This window comes from Manis pentadactyla, chromosome 1 (genome assembly GCF_030020395.1).
Source record: "Manis pentadactyla isolate mManPen7 chromosome 1, mManPen7.hap1, whole genome shotgun sequence".
Lineage (NCBI taxonomy): Eukaryota > Metazoa > Chordata > Mammalia > Pholidota > Manidae > Manis > Manis pentadactyla.
The window spans coordinates 143,864,925-143,882,915 of NC_080019.1; the positions used below are offsets into that span (position 1 = coordinate 143,864,925).

At 36.3% G+C, this 17,991-nt stretch overlaps 1 long non-coding RNA gene across 1 annotated transcript; it reads right to left on the reverse strand.

Moving 5' to 3' along the window:
- Window positions 1–356: 356 nt before the first annotated feature.
- LOC130682528 (uncharacterized) lies at window positions 357–3,892 on the reverse strand. Its single transcript, XR_008995718.1, has 3 exons — window positions 3,571–3,892; window positions 1,352–1,426; window positions 357–1,186 (listed from the first exon to the last, which is right to left on the reverse strand). It is a non-coding gene; the product is annotated as an uncharacterized LOC130682528 (long non-coding RNA).
- Window positions 3,893–17,991: the final 14,099 nt, after the last annotated feature.

The following is a 17,991-nucleotide window of genomic DNA, read 5'->3' on the forward strand; positions in this document are numbered from 1 at the left end:
AAGAAATATTGACACTTTCCAATTATTTAAAAAGTAGAGGGTATAGTATTAAGGTTTGGAAGATCTAATTTTTAATCCTGGCTTCTGAAACCAGTTAACTTTGTGACTTTTGTTAAAATGTTTCACCTTTATGGGCCACAATTCCTCATCTATAAAATTAAAAGTCTGACATACACTTTCTCTTAAGTCTACTTCAGCTTTCAACATCCATAATTTTCTTAGCTTTCCAACCAGAGAAGATTTTGAAAGAACTGAAAAAAAAAAAAAAACTAATGGGGAAATCTGGAGGCAAAAAGTTAAGGAAATTCATTTTCCCATAGCCATTCATGCAATAATAGACTTGCGTAGAAGTTCGGCAGTAGTTTGGAGTTGTTACATATAACAAGTACTTAATGAACACTTATGAGCAGGCTCTTTTGAAGCATTGGGCTCAGGGCTAGTACACAGGGCATTTCTGCAAGTTTGGGGACCATAGCGAAAATAAAATTCTGTATTTATTAATAGCATATCTTTAAAGCTATAGTTATGGCACCTTATCTGTATGGCTATAGTACTTTCAACATAGTTAGAGGACCTAAGTGCTAAATTCTAGAATGTGTTTTTCTTCATTGTAACATCTGGATCCAGGTCCATCTGTCAATGGCTGATTCTGCAGAAGCTGAAAAACCACTTTTGGAACTCTGAGAGCTCCTTTTATGTGGCTTATTTCCGACAGATGTCCTCCCCTTGTGAATTCCCCTTTACTTCAGCTGTATGCTTTGCACTAACAGAGTCTCTTGGCCACTTAATGCACCTGTGGAAAGCTATGTAGCCCTGAAGGTGGGAGCACATCTGGATTGGGATTGTACAGACACCAAGTACTTCACTGCAGCTTGCACACTTGGCTTCAAAGTTGCTTGCAAAGGACCTGATGGTGTGACAGATTCATTATGATGACATTCTGATCACAGAACCATGGGACTGACATTAAGGAAGTAGGATGGATGTAAGCTGTCACTATTAAAAACACTTTACAACTGGCCATGCAAAAAATTTACCTGGGATAAAGAAAGTGTTCAAGTGAAAAGTCTGAAATATTCAGGAGTAAATTTGCTCCCTTTGGAATTATACTACACCTGCAATCAGGATTCTGATTAGGACCAACTTCAAATTCCCATTCTTAGGAAGGTCTCATTAACATCACCAACTGTGGACCAAAAGTAAAATAACACATGTTTATTTCATATGGCAAATAATTTCATCTGGTAAATTCTGTATTCTCACACAGCTTCACAATAAATACAAAGCTAAATAAAAATGGAAATTATTTTGCAAGCTTTCCTACAACTTTAGAAAAATGAAAGAAAGATACCTTGGGACTTATTTTCAGGATATGGATTCTTGAAATTCTTTATTCTTTTATCAGCTCTACTGCCCAATGGGAAATCTGTACAACAAGAATCATATGTCTTTAATAATGAAGCAAAGTACTGTAGCTCAAATATTTCGAGCAGCTAAGAAACCCAATTGTGTGTAGGAAATGCCAGAAGAGTTTGTTTTACTAGGGCTATAAATTCAGCAACATTCAAGGGTTTAGGCTCATTTCAATCAAAGGCAGAAAGGCAAAAATAATGAAAACATTTTAAAGGATAATCCATATGGACTGAATCTGAGTGAAATTTCCCTCGAAACAAATACCTTCCTTACATACCAGAGAGTTCTAGAATCCTCCCCTTGCTATTATTTTTGTTTAGAGGCGCAAACTTCATAGGACTTCTCAAAACAATCAAAGTTTCATCCTTCTTGAAAAAGGAAAAGGAAAATAGATTTATTTTTAAAACTTCTGGTAAAATTTATTTTTAAAACTGGTAAAATTTCTCCAAGTGAAATGTTGTCTCTACGATCTAATTTACAAATCTGCATTTCAATAAACTGCAAAACTAGAGTTAGCAAATTAGATATTAAAATTTTGCTTCTAATGACACTTCATGACACAGACAACATTATATGCCTCAGCTGCAACAAGGATAGTGACTGAAGGCTGTTATTAAACAAAGTAGATACATTATAGATAACTATAAAAATAATTGTATTTAAAGCATTTAAATTAACTTAAAATACAAAAAAATTTTGCATTTTAGGCATCATTTCCATATGTGTTTTCTTGGAGTTTCAAATTGATATCATATTAAATACTATCCATTGAGACTTAAACTCAATCCAAAGATGTTAATTCAAAGGGCTGTAGAATGAAAGAATACTTAGTCAATAGTTAGTTTTTCTTTCAAAGTTATCCATTCAGCTTTAAAATATAACTCTAGTGAAAGAAGAAAAGACCAGGTTCTCTTATATGTTTTTGTATGGGAGACCAGGTACTACAAAAAAGTGGTATTGCTAACAGACCAGTTCTGTCCTTAGCTTGCAACAGCTAAGAAGCCCCACTGAAATTTTATGTGCACTCGGTAAATTAAAGGATAATATGATACCTTGACTAATGTGCTTTCTAGCTTAAGACTCATCACAGATCTACAATTTACATGTCACTTGGCAACAAGCCTACTTCAGAGCAAAATTCAAATTAACTCAATGTAAATATTACTCCAAACAATTCCTTTAATTTTGAGATTTAACAGAAAAATTCCTTTCACACATAAGTAATCTTTTATTCTCTAATTAACAAATGAAAAGATTGTTTTTCCTGAGTCTCTCTGTCCTGAAATATTTGGACAGCCCAAATGGAATAACTCAATGCCCTTGTTCCAGAATTTGGTATACTAGAAAAACCCCTTACTAAAAACTCTTGACTCCTTTTTTTAGACACAGTTCTAAAAAAGCATTCCTATTTGAATTTCTAATCTAGAACAGCTTGAAAGCAAAAAATTAGAAGGGGGCATGACCATATGGGAAGGACATCAGAAAGTAGCAAGAATGACAGCTGATGGCCTTACAGAGGGGCAGAGATCTGTGACTGACACAGAATAACTGTAGGGCATAAACACAACAAACTGACCCAATAATTTAAAGGGCATAGCATTTTAAAGCAAATGATTCTTCAAACACTTGTTTTACTATACTCTATAGAACTGAGAAGCACAATTATGACCCCAAGTCATTAAGAAAACATTAATTTATGTACCCTGCGCCAATAAGGCAGGAAGGATGGAACACATCATATGAATATTCCCACGAAAATACTGAGTTTATAAAAACCTGAGAGGAGAAGCAAGCATGAGAACTCCAGGTAGGCCCTTTGTGGAGTATCTCATGCCCAGGGATGTCAGCCCTCTGAGGCCTGTGTGAACACCAGAATATAAGATACTTAGTAGGACTGCCAGACATTGACTGATAGCCCAGGTAATGAAAGGTAAATAGAATTCTTTATTTTTAACCTTAAAAGTATCCTACTGCTACACACTCTTCATGATTATAACATGGAACGTCTCCAAAATATTTGGTGGATAAAGATTTCTACTCCTCTTTGATCATTTATTTTGTTTGTAATGATGTCGTAATGAAAGCTACACATCTCAGGGTGTTTTGTAATATAAGTAACAGAAGAAAAGATCATAAATAAATCTGAAGGACACATACTTGTTCCGATAGCTGGATACCCAGAGGTAGATCAAACTTTCATTCTCTTAATGCAATGGCAACGGTTTCGTGTCTCTGCACTTCCCTAGCGGTGCCCTTCCAGGGCCACTGGCCAAATCACAGGGACAACTTCCTGCATGGTCGCAAAATGCCTCCAACAGCAGTCTTCACACGTCCACAAATCGAGGTGTGTGGCTAAGCACAGAATGTTTTCCTCTTTCTTGATTTCTCCTTTGTAAAGACACAGACCACCTCTTTTCTGTCTTCCCTTGGAGAACTTCCTCCCGTTTCACACCATGAATTATATTACTCCTGGTTCCTGAGCCCCTTGGCCAGCAGAAGCTCAAGCACTGACTGGCTTCAGCCTGGGTCATTGAACAATTCAGCAAAGGGATTTCCCTAAAATAATCACCTGATTACAAGGAGTAAGCACCTAAATGAAAACTGGGTTAATAAAAGATGAGGGAAAAATGGAATACCAGGTTGTGACAAACACTGACAGACACATTTTAAAGGGATGTGGTATTGCCTCGCCAGTAGGTTTCAGCCCCTGACAAGTTCGCTCTTGATTCCGTGAGACTGAAAAATGACAGTGGAATGTTCTTGGGGTGAAAGAGTTATACCCAACTTTGTTCCCATGGTGGAAGGTCAGTCACTAGAATCTCGTTCACTCAGAGCAAGTCTGCATGCAGCAAGCTGGTCTTTGCCTCTGGGCCTCTCCGGCCCAGCAGCCGTCTCAGTCTCTGTCCTTGGTGCTGCCACCACTCCAGCCTCTGCTCTCCTGCAGCCGTGCATCCAGAACACTGGACATGCACCTAATAGAGAGTCAGTAACAACATATTGCCCACACGTGTGCAGTGGGCCAGCCGACCAGGGCCAGGTGAGAATCCTGGCCTGAGGAAGTTAACATTTTTTCTAAAGGTATGTATAGCTCTTTCTTTCCTTTGAATTCCTTCTTTAGTATACTATGTCACACATAATAAAAATATTTGATTTAATAATTTAAACTTTTGTTGGTCCAAGTGACTGGAAGCCATTTGAACTAGTTTAAGCAAAGGAAAAAATATGTTGGAGTATGTCAGATGCATTTATGCTTGTGTTTCAAGGATCGTACGCTACTACTTTCCTTGGGGAAGTGCTTTGAAGGGAGTGGGTGTATTTGTGTTTACCTGCTTGTGCCTTCCTTGCTATGACTTTTGGAAGGTGAGCAACAGTCTTCAGGGTCAAGCAAACCTGAATTCAAAAATCAGCTTCTCCTGCTTACTAACCATATAATTTTTGGACACTTATTTGAGCTTCAGTCATCTCTGTTACAAAAACGGGCATATTAATGTCTAGCCAGTGTTCAATTAAAAACCCAGAATTTAATAAATATCTTTTCCTTGTTTCTGGAAAGGTAAAGATCTCTTCTATTCCTAATTTAACTACAAATTGCTTTAGCTAGGGAATTCACATTACCCACTTATCTGTACATTATTATCTTAATTTCTAATTAAGAAATTTAAAATTCCTTTTAAAATCTAATTTTGGTGATCAGTTTAGGATCTTCAGATTTATAAATATTGTTATACTGTAACCAAATTAAATGTGAATAATTTGTGTCTATGCAAAAAGAAGAGTGCTTATTTTAAAATTTTTTACTTAGAGAATAAATAAATCTTTCTCTATGGAATTTCTAACTTCTTGATAATATTCAATTGTTCTTTGAACCATTCATGAAGCTGACTTTGTCTGGTGTTATTAAACCAACTCCAAGGTGACAAGCTGCATGAGGCTTTGGTATTTCTGAGAAAAACATCTCCCATCTTTATGTATTCTCTGCTACTTTTCGTAACACTTAGTTGCAATAAATTTGTATCTTTGGGGATTTAAGGGTTCATTTAGAAAAATGAAAATCTACCTGTATGAGATCACTGGCTTTGTGATGTTACCAATGATATATTCAGGATGTATACAATCATGTAAATTTCATGTGTTAATGAAATTTTATGGTAAAATCATAAATCTGTATGATTTATTAGTATTTCTGTATACATAGCTATTTTTTTGTAGATTTTTCCAAGTTAATTTGCAAGTTAGGAAATATTCTTGAAGTTTGAATTATTTTCAAGGATTTAATGAATCATTTCAGCAAGTTCACTTTAACTCAAAGAGAATACTTTATTCCTTAGCCTTAAAATTTAAATTTATATGTATGCTCACTTCAGGAAAGCACCTTAATTATTTAAGCCTTTCCGTAACATATGCAAACACAAAACAATAGTTTTTTGAAGGCCAAAATATTTTTACCTCAGAAGAGACTAGAAAAAAATGAATAAGAGTGGAACACTGCTGTTTTTCATTTCCTTACATGCATTTGTCAGCTAAAGGTTACTTTTTAAGTCAAGAAAACTTATATGCTAATCCCTTCTGATGAGAGAACCAAAGAATCGTTGGGACTGTAGTTTTCTTGAGTAAAAGAATATTATAATACTCAGAATGGTAGAAACGTTTGTAAATATGATGGTACATTTAATTTATAGCTACTTTCTTCTCTTTATATTTTGGTTGTGTATAAACATGACTAATCCACAATTATACACCTATACACATGACCTGACAGGCCTTTGCTTTGTTGGTATCTTGGAAAGTTTGCAAAGGAGTTGAGGATGCAAGTATGTCACTAAGTGTTCCTTGTGAAGGCAAAACCAGTTGTAATCATTGAGAAATGATTGGCATTTAGAGCGCAGGTATGAGAGCGGTCGAATGAATGAGAGATTGTGGTCATACAAAGACATGTTTGATTTCAAAATTTCAGAGGTGGGTCAATAGTTCCTCATGTCAGATATTGGAATATGAAGGAAGCAATGATTCAGGCATCAATGCTTCAAAAATGTTTGAGAGTAATACATGATTGGAGAATGACAGCTATGAAGAGGGGTAGTGTGGCATGAAACTCAAAGAAGGGTTTTGCACAAGGGCAGAAGAATAAATATTGGGACTGAGCAATGCTTTGTATCATAATGAAAAAGATTTGATCACTGTTTAGCAGTCAGGAAGGGCTTTCTGTAGCACATAATGGGTACACATTCCTCAGCTGATTGCAGTGTCAGGTGAGGCTACATTCCTGTTATTTGCTAGCCTCCTACATACTGGTTTGACATTGATACATTACCTTTTAATGAATAAATTCATTGAACAGTCAAGGTGGCAGAGCTAAGTAACACACTGAACATTTTATTACTCATTAGAGATATTTGGTCATTTGTAAGGTTGGCATATTGATGTGTTTTCACTTTCATTTTCTTCAGCTAAGTCATAATGCTCAACTGGTTCTTCCTTAAAATGTGTCTCACATTTATACATTCCTCTCTATTCCCTTTCTCTCAGCAGTCATTCAGAGAAGGAAATCTGTAACAGTTTTCTCCAACTATTGCCTCTCTCCCTTTGCAATCATTTTAATGCATCAATCTGATTAATTTTTGCTGAAGAATGATGTCCTTAACTAATTCCACTGCTCAAAAACGAACACAGTATTGATTCTTCTCTGGACACTATTCAGTTAAGTTCTTTATAAATCTACATCTTCAGCCTGTTCTCCACCACACCACACCAGGCACGATCTGTTCTACTCTGGCTGAGGCCCTCCCTGTTCTCTGACAGTGTTCATGCTCACATTTGTGTCTTGGCTAATGCCGTTTCATCTGCTTCAGCTGACGTTGGTTTACTCATCAATAAATTCAAATTCTGTCTGCCTTTGTGGCCAAATTATAGTCCAGGTTAAAAAAATAATGTATTATTTAAACATTCCAGTTTACCATGATTTTCCCTTCTCTTAATGTCATAATATTCTCATTTTGTCTCTCCAAAGAAATTTCAAGTTATTTGAGGGAAAGTGTTATATACTTCTTCTCTAATGCAAAAGGGCTCAGGAATAGGATATTGGCGATCTATGGCAAATGACACATCACTGTCATTGTGCTCCTAGGATGCCTCTAGAAAAAAAATACATTTTTTGAATGATTGTCTTGATATTATTTAAAGAATTTCATCAAATGTTGACTACTTAGTAAGATATCTTCTGTTTCTCAGTTCTTTTCCATATCAGAATTTGCCAAAAGTACTGCTAAAATCAGTTCATAATAAAGTCATCTCTGAAATTATCAAGGCCAGAACACAAATGGACTTTGATTATAGGAGGATGTTAACTCTCAAAGAGCAAGCTTTGACTGTTCAGTTCTTAAGTCTCCATTAAAAGACACCTCAGTGACCTTTGTCTCAAGACTTAGAAGAGTCAATTCAATTTGTACTTCATAACCTAGGAAAGCCAGTTGCTAGTCTGCTCACTTCTGTGGCAGAACCATACTCAGAAGCATCTGAAGGTCAGTCATGAGGAAAAACTCAAGCTCAATAAAAGAAATAAGGAAATGAATAATTTAAAGTGAGGCATAACGCACCATTTCGTTACAGTTAATTCTATTTTCCACCTCCTTACTATAAGACAGCTCAAACATAAGAAATTCTAATTCTTTTCATACCCTGGAAAACATTTTTATGAAGAATTAAGTGTGAAAGTGACTGAGATGCAAAAGTAATGAAATTATTCCTATGCCTCAGATTTGTATTACAGAAAATCCACACAGGATTTTCTCCAGTCAGGAAGGACGAACAACATATTTCAGGATAGATGACAACCTTGTATAAATGTCACGTGGCTATTGTCCTGGTTCTTGCTACTATTTTTCTCCATGTCTTTAGGAAGTTAAAGTCATCTGAGAAAACACTGTTGTTTCTTCACTTGCAAAGTGGAATAGCTAAATCTGATCAGTCCTCCCAGTTTGAGCCACTGCATATGAAAATTAGATTATCATCTCTGTATATCGGAGTCAGTGAACTACATTGCACGAGCCTTTTGTGAGCAAAATATCAAGGGGATAAATGATACATTTAGGTGAAAATTCCCTTTTGTACGAGGAAAACTATTTGTTCACCCAAAATTTAATTCAGTATGTTCTCTGTTCACTGTGCTATACACTGCACTGTAGGTTGAAAAAAGAAAGCCAGAGCACTTAAGGAATTGAGCTTGTAGCTTTTATATTGACTTTACCATAGTATGAAAAAGATATACATTCAGTAGAAACTGTACTTCAAATTTTGAATTTTGATCTTTTCCCAGGCTAGCAATATGTGGCACGATACTCTTTCCTGATGCTGGGCAGAGGCAGTGAGCGCAGCTCCCAGGCAGTCATGTGATCACGAGGGTAAACAATCCACACAGGAGCAGCCGTTCTGTGCCCAGAGAACCACTCTGTTTTTCACTTTCCGTATGGGATTCAATACAGACATTCAATGCTTCATTATAAAGCGGGCTTTGTGTTAGATGATTGGGCCCACTTGTAGGCAAATGTACGTGTTCTGGGTGTCTTTAAGGTAGGCTAGGCTAAGCTACATTAGGTAGGTTAGTGTATTAAGTGCATTTTTGATTTAGGATTTTTTCAACTTCTGATGAGTTTATCTGGATGTTTATCCAGATGAGACCACTGTAAGTCAAGGAAGGTCTATAATATGGTTAGGGAGACAAAACACACATCTGAAATGTTCATAGCAATGAAATACATATTTAAAAAGATAAGTCACCAGGAAATGTTAGAGTATGAGTTCAGGGGAAAGGGAAATCAGTGGGTAAAGAAACCGAATTCATTTCTGCGTTATGTTGAAAACCAACACATACTCATATGCTAGATACTTTTCTAACATTATCTCCTTTAAGGAAATTCAAAGTAAGTTTGAGAAGGAAGCCTGCTCAAAGGAGGAGGAGATCAGAAGTTTGAAGGTGGAGCAGGTTAGCAGGAGTGAAGAGGAGCCTGGAATTTGGGGATTTGGAAACCAACACAGAAATTTAAATATAGTAAATCCCTTCAGTGCTGTCGAATCATTGTCCTCCTGAGACCCCTTCACCAGCTCATCACATTTGCTGTTTAAAGACACCTTTTGGCTCTTCAAAAGCATTGTAGTGTGAGGGCCCTTTCCTTGAGGATCCATTCAGCACGAACCTAGCAACTGCCACATCGAAAGCACGTTTCACCTAACTATTGATTGGTTGTGAACTACTGTGTGTCCCAGTAGTAACTTGGGAGCGGTTTAAAGCCCACACTTAAATAAACATAATGCATGTACATATACAGGTATCGATTTGTTCCCCTTTTGTTAGCCGAGTTTCTTGGTCAGCTGCCTTGGCGTGAGTCTTTCCTTTTCCCACTGCTCCTCCGTGTGCTATGGAAACACCTTTCTTCATTCATAGGCCAATTTGTACTCTGGGTATGGAGTAGTTACTTCCAAGAAATTACTATTACAACAACTTCGGCAATTATCGGAGTCCTCAGATTGATTATAACTTTATTTACACCTTTTTTGAACATATCAAAGTTCCAGTTCTTGATCTTTAATATGTAATTCTGATATAAGTTAAGCAAATCTCTTTGATCACTCTCCAGTTTAGGAAAGGAGGTAATTCTATATGTAAAATAATTAATTTCTATTTATGCTCATTCACTCAAAGATTAATCCAAGTTAGCTGTCCTTTTTTGATCATTTCTTTTTCTAGGTGGCTCCAAAATAAGAATGGGGGACTACTTGATAGAAATGATGTGTATACATCCTTACCAAACTCAAAGTATGGTATATATGACTTACCCCATTCATGATTTATCGAACAGCATACACAAATGGAAATAACTATGGGAAAGAAAAGATACTTGTCACTTGTTTCTTCTGGCTCATTCACAAAGATATTAGGTTTTATTCCTTCAAAAAAAAAAGAAAAAATCTCCCTTTTCACACAATAATACTTTTTTCTTTTTTAAGCTCTAGGAAAATACATTGGCTAGAAAAGAAAGAAAAATGGAGTTATGTTGAAAATGTCAGAAATGAATCCCACATCTAAAAGCTTCTCAAGAAAAAAACAGAATATCCAACACTCTGACATAATTCTCTGAAAAACAGATAAATACATGCAGGGCTTGGAAAGGCATCCTATAGTTGTATGAATATAATTATGTATTTGAACTTGGCGATAAAGTATTTGACATTGGTGAATGTTTACTGAACACCTGTAAAGACAAAAAAATTTTTTTTTAATAGCGACTTGTCAGTCCTAAAGAAACTGGATCTTTGCTATATCACCCATCCTACAGTCACTATCTATTCTCAAGTCTTTCAACCTAGATTTGCTCTTCTCACCTGGACATCTTTTTTGACAATTTTTCCTAACACTATAAGATCACTTTCATGTTAATTTCCTTCTATATCACTATCCCCCTATAAATACTACCATTCTTTTCCTTCAATCCAATTTTCAGGTAGCTAAGGCCTGAAATAGAATACAAAAATTATAGTTTTGCTATTTTTTTCATTTCCCTTTTCACATTTACAACCTCCAAAAAGGGATATCTTAATGCTTTGGCAAAAATCCTTAAAGGTTGTAAAACAATCATAATTTTCATTTGATTGTATAATTTGATTATTAAGGTCCTTTTGCATGGGATCAGCTTGCACAGTCTCCTTTATGATCCCTCATTACTGGGCAAAGCAAGGACTGGAGACTATCAATTCAGTTTCAGCAGTCTTTGGCATGTGTTGTAGTTTGTCCTGTGCTGTAGTTTGGGTAACTCTGAGGAACTCTCCTTAGAATAAGGGAATCAGCAGATATCAGAAACAGGAGTTTTGCCAGGGTCCTCTAAGCATTCTCCTGAGCTGAATACACTTCAGAGCTGTGGGCAGCCGGGATCAGTACCAGCAGCTTCCAGCAGTGTCTGGGCATCTTCCTGGGAACCACTGGCTTTGGCATTGCAAAGAGCCTAGTTTATTAGCAGTATTTTTTCTATATGTCTTATATTTCTGTAATTTCTGAAAGCCAGAATTACATTTTCTTACCTTTGCTGAACAGCCCTTCCATGGCCCTATAATAAGTCACTTTGTAATATCTGTAGTGATATCTGTTTTTCTGGCTGCCCCTGACTTGACATAATTTGACACCAGAAGAATTTCCTATATAATGCCATAAATTAGTCTTCATATTGGTTATCTCACCTAGTAAGATCTAAAGGCAGTAGTGACTTTATCAATAGTGGAAAATTAGGCAGTAGTCCATGAGATACAGTGGGAAAATGTTACTTAAATTATCACGTGTAGTGACCTAGGACATAGAGCATAATGAAAGCAAATATGGGGAGTCCCAATGACTTCGGAAAAGAATGGCAAGAAAGAGATGAGCACAAGGACTGTGGGCGAAGATGACCACTTCTGAATACATTGAGATTAAAGAAGGAAAATTCTCATGGCTTTAAATTCTTACCTCAAGGCATGCTCAGAAAACTAGTCTGAAATAATCTTTTATCTGTTATAGCCTCAGGACTGATATATCCAAATAACAGTCCCAAAGTTTGAGGTTAAAGGTTGCAAAATTACAAGTTAAATTCCCAGCTCCACCAGTTCTCTTAGTAAAAAGTAGGGCAATGCTCAGTATGTAAGTCAGGATGAAACCGGAAAAAAAGAAAAGCTATTCTGAGTATTTAAAACAGAGAATTAAAAGCAGGAATTCGGTTACACTGTTGATGATAGGGTATCAGAACGCATTTAGAGTGACTGATACATGTCCCTACCTATGTAATTCTACTGAATCTACTATGGCTTCAGGACATCCCCATCTCCAGAGTAGCATCTGCGCTTGGCTTTACAACTAGTCTCCAGCTACCGATGTTTATTCCCTACAAAGTACATTTCAGAGCATCTTCCTGAGGCACATTCTTATGTGCGCCGCAAAGTAATGTGCCAAATTGTCTATTGTTCTGTCGACTTGTGATCAGTTCTTAACTTGTAGTGGTATCATGGGCAAAAGGCTCCACTGGGTCAAAATTTTCCAAGAAACACAGTGCAGGGACTGGCATCAATTGGTAGATTTCACATTTTGTGACTGCTGTGTGGAATTATAAATAGGTAAAAGTAGAGTTGCTCTGAATGAGAGATTGCAGTGCTGTGCAGACTTACTCACTCAGCAGCCCCAAATTCTCTGTTCCAGCCCTCTGCTCACCAAGTGGTTCTCATAGGGATCAGCCCATACATAGCACATCTTGAAAATTAGTAGAGTAGTGAATTTTAAGGTCCATTCAGGTCTAAATATTATTGTTATCTTACTCTGCAAATCATCCTTAATAACTATATAACCAATAGAATCCGATCTTCTTGACTTAGAAACTGAAGGCCATTTATAAACTGGTTCTAACTTATTACCCCACCATTATTCTTTATCTTCTTTTTCATAGACTCTGAACTATTAACTCATGTTCAATGAATCAATGTGTTTAAAGACATTTGGTATCATTTCCTATTTCTAATATGCAAATATGCCTTTTTCTATATATCCAGGACCTCCTTCACTTACTTATTTGAATCTTACAAATGCAAAGCCGAGCTTTTGATTTTTTTAATCATTAGACCATTTAGTTTCATTGATAAGTAAATCATTTAGGATTGGATTGGCAGCATGTAACAGAAAATTGTAGATCTATTAGAAAATATACAGGGCTATTTTTCTTTTACGTAAAATAAATCCAGAGTAAAGACAGTCCATGGTTGTATAATTGGTCTATAATCATTGGGAGTCTTAATTTCTTCTATCTTTTTATTTGCCATCTAGCATGTAAAGTGGTCTCATGATCTAAGGTGGATGCAGTGCTCCAGGCATTTTATCCATACACCAACTAGATGAAGGAGAAGGTGAAGGTTCTTACTAGTAAATGTTCTAGTTATCTATTTTTTTTTTAATGGAGTTTTCCTGGAAGTTCTTCTCAACGTTTTTCTTTGCTTGGAATTCAGTCACACAGATGGAAGAGTGATGTCTTTTGGCACCTGAATAACAGTTCTGTTACTGCGGGACACAGCAGACAGGCAGACTCCACCGCCGCAGACCTGTTTGCTCCTCTGAGACGCACTCAGAATACTAAACTGTGAAATTCTATTTACTTATGTTTACATTTCTAGCACTTGACACAGAATCCCAATACATGAAAGAATAATAATGAATGAATGACAACCTTATCTTTTTTTAAATTGACATTTGGCTGGCCAGCCAGAATGTCAAGAGAGGGACTATGAGGAACACCAGAAATTACTGGCCAGGAGGAACAAGAATGATTTTTTGGGAATGCTACTTCAAAAGAAAGAAAATAAAGCTGAATATTATTAGCTTCATTTCTGTTACTGCTTATCAATAAATATATATTCTTTTACCCAAGTTTAACTTTTAGTTTTGTCCAATATTGAGTTTATCAACTTTTTATCACTCTGATTTCTGACATAATAAAAATTTAATGATATATATATATTAAGGAATGGAAGTTTGGTAAAGTACATGTACAAAATTATTGTTTGTGTCACACAAGGCAAATTCATTTTTTCCACATACACTTTAAAATGTTTCACACATTATAATGGGATTTAACATCCTGCTGTTACAATATTGGGTAGAAATATTCATGAATCTAGAAAATCTAGATTTTAGACTAATGAAATAGCACAAGAAGATTTTGTTCTTCTCAATGGCTCTAAATGGTTCCTCAGCAGCTAGTCAGAAAATACAGAAATACATAGCCACAGATGGTACCATCACAACAATGAAATAAATATTTTAATAATTCATCTATATCTATCTATCTATCTATCTATCTATCTATCTATCTATCTATCTATCTATCTATCATTGAATCTATGATGTATCTATCCATCCTCTATCTACTACTGGCCTACTCCAAAATGATTTAGATGGCTTACAGATATATACTATAATAAGCAATATAAAAATGAAATTTAAATGTATAGGTAACAATAATCAGAGCAAAGGAATATTAGGGTAACAGAAAAATAAAAAACAGATTCACTTAAGAGTTAGGCAATTAAATAAAATGCACACTATGAAATCCTGCTCTCTTTCTAGAAGTTGTCCATTAACCTGGTTCTAAGGTTTCTCCAGGTATCTCATTCCAGAGAACCAAATATCAGTATTTGGTGATCTAATTAAACACCTACCAGAAGTCTGAACCTTGAAAAATAAGATTGTTGACTGCTGGTTAAATTATAAGATGAAGAAATGGTCTCAGAGGAAATGTTGACTGCTAGATAAACTGACCTTGAAGGAAAGTGAACTGAATACACACATACACACACACACACACACACACACACACAGAGGCAAATACAAAGAGTTTGAAAGAAGGACTTGCTTCCTTTCACTGGATAATAGCATTAGAAAGCAGGATCTAGTGGCTGGGTTCATGATCTTTGAACTTTATAAAAGTCAAAACACATAAAATAATTCCTGGGGCTTGCTTACTATCTCACAAAAAAGTTTGGGGTGTTACATGCCCCAGTTTGGCTTCAGATGGCATCTTGTTCTCCCACCAAAGACATTCAAATCTGATGAAGGACAAAAACAATATCAATAAGGGAGTCGACTTCTAATCCCCATCTAGAGATCAGCAACAATGCACTGTGGAAGACAGCAGAGTGCCACAGGATGAGCATGAACCTAGACTCAGACAAAGATAATAATAATAATTTTTCAGACTTTTAAGAGACTCAGTCATAATATGCATGATGTGTCAAACTAAGGCATAGCAGTAAGAAGGCACTCAATACATGGTGGCTAAGAAAATATGCCTTTTAAAAAGTATATTTTGGAAAGAATTAGGCATTTTATTATCATTTCCATACCTGAGTGATGCCCATTTGTCACAAGAGAGGATAGAGGGGAGAGAGAGTGACTCTGTGGGTATGTGTGTGGGAGGACCTCTATATCATATGATTGGTTTTAATCAGTAGTTGACAATATGGCTGGAGACATTTGTGACACAAAATTACATGGAGTACTTTTCATTACTTATGTTATTGGAGTGAATGAAAAGTGACACTACGAACTCCTTTAAAAAGAATCCCTAGTGGACATAAAGAAGTGATAAAGCTATTTCATTTCCCTCCTCTTTTCTTTCTAGAGCAAAAATAAAAGACTCATAGTCAAATAGTTTGAGGTTAGAAATTCTCTAAGGGGATTGAAACATGGACTACATTTCATTCTAAGATCTGAAGTTTCTTTAAATCCAAATAAAATCACTTGTTTAGATTTTATACTCATAATATGACTAGAAAAACTCTAAATTGAGTATGAATATCACACACATAGATCAAATGATTCATTAGATTTAGATAAATATTGGAATCCATGAACTTGGTGGGTTTTCAGTTTACTTGCAAATTATATATGTATGTGTGTGTGTATTCACAGGCCCTACACATGAACAGCTAATTCCTATATTACTTTAGACAAGTATGCACAATTTGAACATCTCATTTAATTTATATCCACGTGTGTATATATATGTATAGTAGTGTGATAACTTTTTTGTTAATTTTCTGCTTTACATTGTCTTATTTAAGTACCAGGCAACTGTGAGAATTGCAGATCAATGGTTGATATCACTCCTCCTTCTTCAATAAATTAATATTTAGTTGTGCAAACATTTACTTAATGAAGATGGGTGTTTTTCTGATGAGAGTAGACTTTGAATCCAAAAAAGTGATGGGCCAAACTGTTTCTAACCCACGAACTGAAGCAATTCTTAAGTTTCCTCTACTACGTGTTCTGTCAGCTGGTAGTGCAGACTGGGCAGTGAGTGGAAGGGGAAGAGACAGAAATAGAGACCCTCAGCACCTGGCTGCTGTGCCTCCCTGGAGGGTACCTGTAGCTGTTTATCTCCATGCACAGTTTACATTGCCCTGTGGGTTACCATAAAGAGGTTGGTAACTTTCATTCACAAGGCTGGGTTTTGTAAGTGAAAGTCTGAGAGTAGCTGATACACTAAGGGGGCAGTGCACTCACTGCAGGGGAAAGGAATTCATGGGGATGTCCTGGTGCACACACAGGAAAAACTAAAATAAGCAAATGAAAGCAGCAGTAGAGGAGGACTGAGGTTCTGGTCATCAGCAGTGGTGGAGGAAATGCAAATTCCCTTTTAGGTAAAGAAGCCCGCACATCCTTGCCTGGGAGAACATGGATGACTTGGTGCTGAAGCCCTGAAGGACAGAAAGGTGGTGGTGACCACGTGTTCCTGACAACTAATTTGGAAGATGTCTCCAAACACTGAATCACCATCCATGTAGCTATTGATCAAACAATAGCATATAGAAAACCAACGACAATGCTTTTTTTTTCAATTGTCAGATAACCCTGGATAAGATCTAAGAGTCACCGAGTGCATTCTAAGACTGGCTATTGGAAGTAGAGCTGTAACTTGAACTCAGTTCTTCTGGCCATCATATCAGTGTTCTTTTCAAATACACTGCAGACTTCTAGGTAAAACGGTCTACACAGCATATAAGAAGGCCAAATATCTCTCTCTCGTCCAGCAGACATGACAAGAAAAACCTAAAGGCACAAGAAAATTTCTAAATGACATGTCCTTTAGCATAAGCATATCTAACACAAAAATACCTTTTCCATGTCGATAAACATTACATTCCCTGCACAGCTTTTGCCAAGATTTAAAATCCAGATATAATGTTTTAAATTACAGAGACAAAAATACTTACAACTACTGTGTCTTAATTCCTTACACTACCAATTAAGAAATTTTGCCCTAAAGTATAAACGGTTCTTTGCAATTCTTTACAAGTCACCATTAATAAGATAATAGAGCAGAAAATTTAGTCGGGAGTTCATTTGATTTTTTTTTCCCCTGAAGGCTGGCTTTAGTGGGAAAATTTATCTACATTTTAATTCTAATATATTGTGAATGATAAATGAACTCTACTGTATAAAGGACATGACATTGCTATGCCTTAGATTTCTATTTTCTTTCATCAGAATAGTCTACCTAGCAAAGTTCATAGCTCAGTGCTTGTCTTCCTATAAGGAATTTATAGATTAATGAAACTCATGACTTTAAAGAAGCCCAGTTCAGGACATGACCTAAAATATGCAATAAGAAATAGTCTGTTAAGTACAAGGCCAGCCAGGACGCTCCTTCACTGTTTGGGTTTATATCATGTATGCTTGCTCTGGCTCTCTTTAAACAGGAAGAGCAATAGGGAACGTATTTTACATGGCTTTCATCAGCAGATTCAATGGCAGCAGGATCAGAGACTGAGAAAAAATATTTGTCCTGAAGCTGCAAGTCGAACGTGAGAGGCAAACACATTATCCTCCATCGCTTCCCCGAGATCTGTCTGCACTCTCTTCTGTATTATTTGTTTGAAGAATAGGCTCCTTATTCAGCCTCCTTTATGGTCCTGCATAGCAATGTCCATAGCGCAATGGGTGACAAATGTTGAATTGATATTGCTGAGGGGAGTGCTTTAGCCAGAGAAAAACTACATCCATTCTTTTACAATTGC